The 10,210-nt window shown below is 34.2% G+C and overlaps 1 long non-coding RNA gene across 1 annotated transcript; it reads right to left on the bottom strand.

Annotated features, from left to right (window-relative positions):
* Positions 1–5,304: 5,304 nt before the first annotated feature.
* LOC104587346 (uncharacterized) lies at positions 5,305–8,760 on the bottom strand. The gene is made up of 3 exons (XR_733580.3): positions 8,179–8,760; positions 7,375–7,451; positions 5,305–5,496 (listed from the first exon to the last, which is right to left on the bottom strand). It is a non-coding gene; the product is annotated as an uncharacterized LOC104587346 (long non-coding RNA).
* Positions 8,761–10,210: the final 1,450 nt, after the last annotated feature.

The following is a 10,210-nucleotide window of genomic DNA, read 5'->3' as shown; positions in this document are numbered from 1 at the left end:
TTGGTTAAGTTTTTTTTTCATTTATGTATTAAATAACTTAGATTTCTCATTTCTTAATTTTTTAAATAGTTCATAGGAAATTCAAATATTTTAGTTTTACATTTTTACTTAGAAAAGAAATCAAAATTTTCAAAAAAATTAAAAAAATGAAAAAAAACAATGCAGCCCCGTTCGGCCCAGGCCCAAGGCCCGCCCTATGGCCTAGCCTGGCACAGCCCAAGCCCACGGCACGGCCTGCAGCCCGGCCCGTCACGGCCCACTTTACACCTCTAGGAGTACCCACGGTGATGGATATTAATCAGAACTATACAAAAGCTTGTATTTATCATTTTTGGGTTATTATCTAAAAACTCCCCATCACTTTTTTCACATTTCTCTTAGTTAAAAATCTATGTTGTTGGAAAGGCATGATACCTAAAGGGTTTTGACCAATCAAAACCCCCCTGTGAATTTGTCCATCTGATTCTTTAATTATTTTTAATGACTAAATTAACCTTTAGAAGCAAGATTGGAACAAAAAATTAAAAGAAAAAAAAAAGAGGAAGCTAGAGCTCAGGGTGATAATTCCTGCATAAACCAAGGCAAAAGATAAAACTATGTCAATTGAAATTGCATGTAGCAACTTCAAATTACAATAACAATTATTATTATTATTATTATTATTATTATTATTATTATTATTATTGTTGTTGTTGTTGTTGTTGTTGTTGTTGTTGTTGTTGTTGTTGTTATTAGAGATTTTGTTTAATATAATGATTATATAATATGAGAAAAATGTGCCCAAACTTTTCTAGGCAATTTTTATATTTTTATACTTGTAAAGTTTTTATTATTTAATTATAACATCATGGGTTGGCCAATTTGGCTTGGATATTTAAACTAGTGACCCACCACCCTAACAAAAGAGTGGTTTCGTTTCTATTTGATTTCAAATTTTGTATTTCATTTTAATCATTAATACAAATAAGCTTTGTTTATTATGATTAGGGTTGTTCACGGGTCAGGTTGGGTTGGTTTACTGTGATTTTTTCAACCGACCCGACCTGGTCAGGTTACCTGAAATTGAAACTGAAACCGAACCTGTGTTAAGCAAAACCAACATGATCGGTTTGAGTTGGGTTGGGTCGGTTTGGGTCAGTTTCGGCTCTAAGTTCAACCATGGTAATAAATTGGTAGATTGGAGAAAGAATACTGAAATTTGATGTAAAAAAGGACACCTAATTCTATTAGAGAAAGAAGACTGAAATTGGTAGGGGGCGGACCAAGTTAGAATAGAAGTTATCAAGAAAATAGAAAGTCAAACTATATTAGAGAAAGAAGATTGAAATTTGTATATTTCAAGAAACCTTCTAATCTAAGTAAAAAAGGACACCTAATTCTAATTGTAATTGGTTGCCTATTTGGTGTAAAAGACCATAAAAACTAGGATCCTTTGATTCTTTCTTTAAACTTTTCCAAAAAAATTCCTTGTTTAGTTGTCTTACAATACTTGCCATTAATGTCATTCCTAACTAGAAGACTAGAAATTAAGTTAGGTTGTAACTAGGATAGAGACAACTTAGTTAGGTAGGAACTAAGTAGGTTGTAAATACTAACTAGGAACTAACTACTAAGTCGGTTCGGGTCGGGTCAGTTTCAGTTTTCATATGTGAAAACCGAAACCAACCCGAACCATCGGTTTATGATTTTTTACAACCCGAAACTGACCGGTGCTGAAGAAAACCCGGCCGGTTCGGGTTGGATCGGTTTGGTCGGGTTGGGTCTTCTTATGAACAGCCCTAATTATGCTAGATGTACGATATTAGAGATATGGCCAAAATTGTATATCTTTTGTATTTCTATTTATTTTAAAAATATTATTATTTCATTATGACATCATGGATTGATTAACCTATTTGACCCAAACAGTTGAACCATTGACCCATCTCTTGAATGGGGAACTAGTTTTGTTTTCTAGTCAATTTTAAATTTTGTCATTTCCATCATCAATAAATATACTTCTTGTTCAGCATGTTTATTTTTTGTTTAATATGATGAATATATAATATTATAACATTATAATTTTTATAAAATAATTACATATTATTTTTAATTTTTCATATTCTACATATTTTCTGTATTTTTATTTAGTTGTGACATCATGGATTGACTTATCACCGTTTAAGATCTGACTTATGTATTTTTTGTCATACTTATTTTTGTTTAATATGACCAATATATAAAATAAAGAATGTACTAAATTTCTTTACAAATTTTCTTTATTTTTTATACTTTTGTATCTTATCTATTTTTGAGCTTTTATTGCTTAATTTTGACATCATGGGTTGGCCCATTTGATCCAAAATGGTATAAATTCTTACCACCACCTAGACGAAAAACAATTTTACTTCTGTGTTCATCTTAAAAATATAAGCTTTTATAGTATTAAAATTACTTAGTGGTTTTAATTAGTGGGGTTTAGTGATAAGAAACAAAGTGCCTTAAATATAGTATTGGATGAGGGAGGATAGGAATTAATATCTTGAATGCAAGAATTAATGAGAGGGAATTGAATGAACTCATTAATATTGTTCAAATTACATTTTTTTTCTTCACAATAAAGAGGGGGCCATATTTAAAAATGAAGGGTATTTTAGTCAAGAAATCCAAAAACCTTAGACCCTGTTCGTACTTATTTATAATAGTATAGATACAGATATAGATATATAACCACATGTATGACAAAGGAGAAGGAAGATAGCTCAATGCAAGGCCTGTGGTGAGAGACGATTTGCCTCCCCTCTTTCCTCATTCTAATATAGATTTGGATAATAAATCACAATAAAAATACTCTTAGGTCTTTATTTCCTCTAGCAAAATCTATCATTGTTCTCTCTAATAAAATCATTATCAAATCTCTCCCTCACCCCCAATGGTCAATGGTTGGAACATCTCCCTTCCTCCATTAAATCCCTTTTTTCCTCTTTAATTTCTCTACTTAAATCTTTTAATAAAGAAGGGTATAAATCAGATGGATTGGGTTGGACCAGGTTAAGAGCCAAACCAAGATTAGCCCTAAACATGAACCTCGTTTGGACCCAAACTAATTTCAAAACCGAAATTTGTCAACCCAAAACTAACCAAATTTCTATTCATACCCATGCATTGCATGAGTTTACCTTGTAGTTATTAATTAAGTTCAATTGTATTGAGGTCTTAAAGCGAATTATTAATCAAGTTCCTAACATAAATTGTATTAGTGATACTGTACTAGTGCTCCTTAAAAGCAATTGATAAAGTTAATAATTTCTGCTGTTAACCTTCCATCATGGTTAGCACATTATCTTTCAATTGTACAAGCAGTGATAAGTGGTTCTCTGTTGGGTGGATCGTATTTACATTTAGGAGACACTAAAATTCATTGAAAATGTCAAATATGTAATCCACAAAGTATTGCCATAAAGAGATAGATTTATCGTTGATTGTCTTGAAACTTCACCTGAAGTTTAAATATCTTCAGTTTCAGGTCATTGTTTGGGTTTTCATGGTGTATCGAAAGATGTTTTGAAAATTTGAAGAATAATAGAGGGTGAATTTAAGTCATGTTTGAATCGCTGCTCTAGGTCTCATTATTTTTTGAATTCTTGCTCATTTTGGACAAGAATGGGAAGAATGAATAACATTAGAGTGCTTGGTTACAAAATTCTTTCCATAGGTCTCATTCTTTTTAAAATGAAAAATTAGCCCATATCATAAAAATTGAGATAGCCTATATAGCACAAAAAATAATCATACCCCATCTTGCTCATTTCATTCTTTAAAGAAACTCTATGTCAATGGTCATAAACTGCCCGCCTATGTCTACAAAACCACCACCACCATTGTCTATTAGCAGATTGCCATGGAAACTTATGCCAACAGGCATTGACCACCAGCTATCCACCGGTAAACATCTGTGCCAATAATTTTGGAGACCTAGGCCTGCAGTTTATGACCGTTAACACATTTTTTTAAGAATGAAAATGAACAATATAAGGCACTTACCAATTTGAAAAGAATTCATTTTTTAAGAAAAAAGTGCTTTGCTCATAACAATATTTTCTCATTCTACCCATTTTTATCTATTCTTGTCCATTTTAAAATTTCATCTTAGATAAAAATGAGAGAATGAGAATTAAGCTAAAACATTTAGGGGGCATTCTTTTTTTGGGTTTTGAGAGGGGGGAAAGTTGGTCAATGGGATTTTGATTCCCATTGACCAACAAACCCATGTTCATTTTTCAGATTTATGTGGAGACCAATGAAAGTTTATTTTCCTATAAGTGATACCCATCTCCTAGGTAGGTAAATTAACTTTCCCATCTAGGGGAAAGTTGCAAATACTCGGATGAGACAAAAATGCCCCTTTTAATAATGAAATTTTTATGGCTAAGATGGCCATTGCCTTATTTAAATGGAAAATAAAAGAACATAGGTAAATGCACTTACCCTGCTAAGTCTTTCTTGAGAAACACTTACCCAGGTAAGTGACTTACCGAAAAGTAAACGGGGCATTAATTATTTCGATCAATGTTTAATGACAATGTCAATTTTTAAAAAAATTAGGAATATTTTAAGTGATTTTGCAAGTAAACTAATATCCATTTGATGATGTTTTCTCTCTGAACCTTATGCTTTATGAAACATGGTATCAGACCACCAAAGTAATTTTTTTTTGGGTATTGTTGGGTATTAATTACGTATCCTTTATTTGGGTATTGTTGGGTATGGGATTCTCATCTTTAGGCACTACAAGAAAATCAGTCCGTCGGCTTAGGCCTTAAGACCGCTAGCTTTGATCTAAGGCGGCGGTCTTCAGTCCACCCCCTAAACCTCTGTCAGCTTAGGTCAAGACTGCCGCCTTAGGTGGCCCGTTCAAATTGCTCTGAAGCGGTGGTCACACCGAGTCGGCGGCTTAACATTAATCAGGTGGCGGTTTAGACCAATGCCTTATATTTCTGTCAAACTCCCTCGTGTTCTTAGGTGGTGGTTCGAACTGCCGGCTTATATGCTAAATGACCGCCACCTTGTGTGTTATTTGTGGCTAAACCAACGATTTCATGACCGCCAGCTTAGATTTTTTTATTTCAATTTTATTCATACTAGGTTAATTCTAACATTTTTTGGTCATGTTGATAGCTAAGCCAATGGACATGACCGTCAACAATATACCTATTTTTTTTCAAAAAAAAAAATGCATATACCCGCTTAATTGCAGCATTTTTGTGGTACCTGAATTTTTTTATTGATTTAGCATTTTCATACCTGTTTAATACAGCAAAACCATTTGATAAAAATCAATTTAAAATGAAATCTATTAATTCAAAGATTATATATTAAAATATCCAAAAGACATTGTTCAAATACAATATTCAGTTGACATATAAATAATACAAGAACTTAAAAAAAAAGTTAATCAAATTCTCTAATAATGCAGCACATCTTCCAATGCAAATCCACTTAACATATTGGTTGGACCTACAAATCAAAACATATATATTAGAATTATATTCAAGTATTTTAACTATAACGATAGGAATAGTAACTAAAATCTACATGGGCTGAATTCTAAGCAATTAATTGGAATATCAATAGTAGTTTAAAATATTCTATAGCATCTATAAGGGCATACTAGCATTGCATCACTTATAATTGGAATTCTAGCAAGAACTGTAAAACATGGTTTTAAATTTGAGTAGTTCAAAACATGGTTTGGTATAGGAACTGTAAAAGATTTTTTTAAAGAAAACTTACCTTTGGCATTCTTTTTTTTTCACAAATTGGCTGCTCTAATTGTCAGCCCAAGATTTATTTTTTTAAACCAAACTAGAGCCCTCTACTAACAAATCAGGAACCACATGAAAATCCTAGCTATAAAAGTCTCCACAACATGCAATCAGTGGATGATTCTGACACAAGCTAACTCTAGTACCTCTTTTTGGGGCTGATCATGTTAAGGTAGTTTTAGTCATTTCTTTTCACCAAAATCCTCAGATAATTTCATCTAATATGCATCTAAGCATAGTATTGCTACAAATCCTTAAGTATTCATTCAAGAATTTTTGTTACTTCTTACAAATCTCTCCTAAAACATAGGTTCCAGGAAATACTAAACTCATCCAGAGACAGAAAGGAGGAAATAGTCCATCAATGAAGGCAGGAAATGGATTCATTATATAAAGCTTATTAGTAACATTTAATTCTATAGATATGCCACTCTCTCATGCACTCGTACCTATTAACCACCATTTCAATCTTTCTGCCAATAAGTCATATTTTCAATTTTCAAATTCCAACATTCAAATCATTGTTCTAGACTTCAACTTTTTATCTTGTTTTGGATTTGTCCTATACAACCTTTTCTCACACACTGACTTGTTCTCTTCTAATTGTCAATATTTGTTTTTTAACCTATATCAGTAGATTATGGAAAATACATTTCAGGTGACCATCTTCCATGTAACAGCAAGCCTCAAGAGCAAAGGGTTACAAGTTCCAAAGAATTCCCTCATGTTCTAAAACCTTTAGTTGGCCATTCTGCTATCAGCATAGGAAGAATGTATAGGTCACCAATTGGCAATTGAATAACTGTAAATAAAGGACCCAGATGTCAACCGTGAACCTGCCAGAAATGGAAAGGTTTCCACTGCTGCTGCAGTGATTTAGAGCATTAACCACAAAAGCAGAAGGTTGGCACTAGACATTCGCTTGGAGAGAACTAGAGAAGATGATCAATAGTCAGGATCCTATCCAGAATAGCAGTACACATAAAGAGACTTGTGATGGAATATGTGCCTTCCAAAGTAAAGAGTTCTAGGCAGGCCCCTTAAGGCATGAAGTTAACTATTAACCAAAAATGACAGGTAAATAGATAAAGAAAACAATTTTATGCTTTTAAGGGAAGCCAAGAACTCTTGAAGTTTCAAACCACCTAAATTATAACAATATTTGAATCCCCATGAGGTATCAAAGATGAACACAAACATGCTATACTAGATTTTACATACTAAAAAAGCATACTGTATAATGGAGGAAATGATAGGTTGAGCTACAAGCATACACTAATCATAAATTGCTTTCAAGTTACTATTTGCTTAGGCACAAATGCAAATTTGTAGTGTGTAAAACCTTGTATTTTGCGTTATTTTGTATGTATTTGCACTCTACAAATTTGCATTTGTACTCCTTCTAAACTGAGCCTTATGAGGAAAAAAAGATAACTCAGCTATTGCAACAGTATGTCTCCATGCACTTCAAAACTATGATTCTGTTTTGACTGTAGAAGCAATAGATCAGAGTGAACAAAAAGTCATATAGAAGCAACAAGCATAAAATGATATGAAACATAGATAATACTTGTATGAAGTGATCTCAGCATTTGAATTCTCCAATTGCCTCTCCAACTTTAACTCATTTGACCTCAACCTCAGTGCCTATGTAAACAAAATACATGGTAAGGTTAAGAAAAGGAAATAACCAACAACCACATCAAATTTAAATATGTAATAGCATCCTGCTATGAGAGAATGAAGCTAATACTGGATAAGAATAAGAGCTCAGAAAATAACAAAATATGCAATAAACAACAGTCAAGCAACCAACAAAATTTACAAAACAATAACAAATTACAGAAATTTTAATTTAACATATTCTTTTGTAAGCTTTTGTTGCCATGGGGAGTTCCAAAAGGATTCATCATGGTCCACAAAGCGCATCATGTATTTCTGAAATTCTGCTCAAATTTAAAACCATGTTTTGAACTACTTTTCAATAATCATGTCGTCTTTTACCGCTGTACAATTGTGCAGTTCTTGTACCAAACAGCCAATGCAGTTCCAGCATTGTTCCATTATATTCTAGGAGCTATCAAGCTCGGCATGCAAGCCAACAAGTACCATATCAAAAAGAAATCCAGGCTGCAACTATACAGTCTTCCCAAGCAAAATATTTCCCATTTTCCAACATAATTTACCCAGATAATAATACAAGTAAAATTGTAGAAGGCAGATCATAAATTCATAAGTAATAGTTAACTAAGTATTATTATGGTCGGAAAGGGATTCCTAACCAATCGGATAACTCTGGAATAGATAAAACACCAAAGTCAAGGCAGTAGAACTATACTAACTTGAAAATCTGCCAAACAAACACATCAAATACCTTTGCAGCAATGGCACACAAATACTTGGCGCGATAAGCCCCGGAAGCCGATGCCTAATATTTCCCTCCATTCCTGGAGAGGGCCCTCCAAGCAGCGTCCACTGCCAACTCCTCATCTTCGACAATCGCCGCAGGTATATCCCCTGAAACAAGTCGCGAGCTCCACAAAATCAGATGTCTGATAAACCAACCTTCTAGCGGGGTTTGTCGTGTTTCAGGTATATCCCCAACACGAAGCGCGTCGATGGAGAAGGTTTCTTCTACTAGAAACACCACTGGAACAAATTTAAGGCAACAGAGCAGAAGTATAGGGTTTGTTGAGCTGAATAGGTGCACACATTAAGAGGAAGGAGGGCGTAGGTTAAGGCAAAACTATCCTTGTCGGGGTTTGCGGTGGCCACAAACAGATAATGGTCGAAGAGAAGAAGACGGGAAGAATGATGCTCTGGGCTCCGAAGGGTTTTTCATTAGGCTACTAATGAAGAAGACCGGTTCATTGTAGATTATACCGGTTGAAATCCGATTTATTTTGAAAATTGTCGTATCTATTCTTTTAGACCGCTGCGCCAGCTCTCGAATTCAATTGAGGCGGCGGTCTTAAAAATACCTCGCCTTAGGTATTAGTATAGCGGCGGTCAAAGGACCGCCGGCTCTAAACCGCCCGCTTTGACCGATTTTCTTGTAGTGAAGCGTTTTTTGGATATTGCTGGGTATTCGTTACATGTCTCTATTTCCTCTTTATATGTGTTTCCTATATTCTGGAAATTTTTCGTGGTGGTTTTGGAAATCGATGAAAATGTCCAACGTGGCCCAATTACCTCTTCTTGGCCTCTATGTGGCCCATGTCCCAGAATGCTGAACGGATATTGGGCTTATATTGTCTTTACACACTAATGATTACTCCTTTCTTGGTGCTCCGATTTTGCTCTTCATGGTCGATTCTTTCCAATAGATTGATCTCTCATTAGTGGGACAAGCATTTCATTTTTATTCCCTGTTGGAACAAAATATTTGTGCTTATATCTACATGGTGGCGCATCTCATGGTTATTTTGGTTCTGATATTTCCTTTTATCTTCTCTTCTTCAGTTGCCCTCATGGTTTTAAAAAACGATATGCAAATGGAATTATTCTGGCCATTTGTTTTTGGGTAGATGATTCGACTGTCCGGTTTGTTTTGATAAAAAAAATAAAAATAATAATTAAAAATAAAAAATATCCATAAACTATTGAATGGATCGACATTTCGACCACCCGAATTAATGGATCATTGATTGATTTGGCCAAGGACCGGGTTTGGAATAAAATGGAACAGGTTGTCTGAACAGTTCCTGAACCAAACGATCCGATTGTCTAGGTCAATGACAGTTCAAAAACCATGGTTGCCCCTTTGCTATTTGCTTTTGTAGTTGTACTATGAGCAGTTGAGTTGAATATAAATGTATTTGGGCTTGGAATAAATACTTTTTAACAAAAAAAAAAAAGAAAGAATCAAAATCATGCATTCCTAGTTTTGTATTCAGAAAAAGGAAAAGCAAGAATATGTTAGGCCCGTTCATTTGTCATTATTTTGGGATGCGTAAATTGATCAATTAGATAATTGATCACAATACCCACGTTTTTATGTTGCTAGACTGGGTTCCATGATAAACGAATTTTCTGAAAAGTATCAATTACATGATGAATTGATACCCTCCTATATAAAGTGAATAAATTGTTTATCCATGCGTTTGATAACAATCTCTCCCTCCTGCCTCTAATTTTATCCACGTAAGTCATATTGCATAAGAACGTTGTAATAGAACTTATTTACGCACCTTTTGCTCAGTAAACACTTGTTTGGGTAAATTCTTATCTATAGGTAAGTGAAAACAAATGAAACCTTTATGTGCTTTTCTTTCAAGTAGTGTTTTTGAACCGCCATTAACCCAGACAATCGGACCATTTGTCCCAGAAACCATCTAGGTAATTGGTTCTGTTTCAACCCTAACCCGCTTTTGACCAAAAACTGGTGACTTGGTCAGCGACCCACT

This window comes from Nelumbo nucifera, chromosome 2, assembly GCF_055504915.1.
Source record: "Nelumbo nucifera cultivar China Antique chromosome 2, China Antique-T2T, whole genome shotgun sequence".
Lineage (NCBI taxonomy): Eukaryota > Viridiplantae > Streptophyta > Magnoliopsida > Proteales > Nelumbonaceae > Nelumbo > Nelumbo nucifera.
Note: the sequence above shows the minus strand (reverse complement) of the source record. Positions and strands in the feature narration are given on the sequence as shown.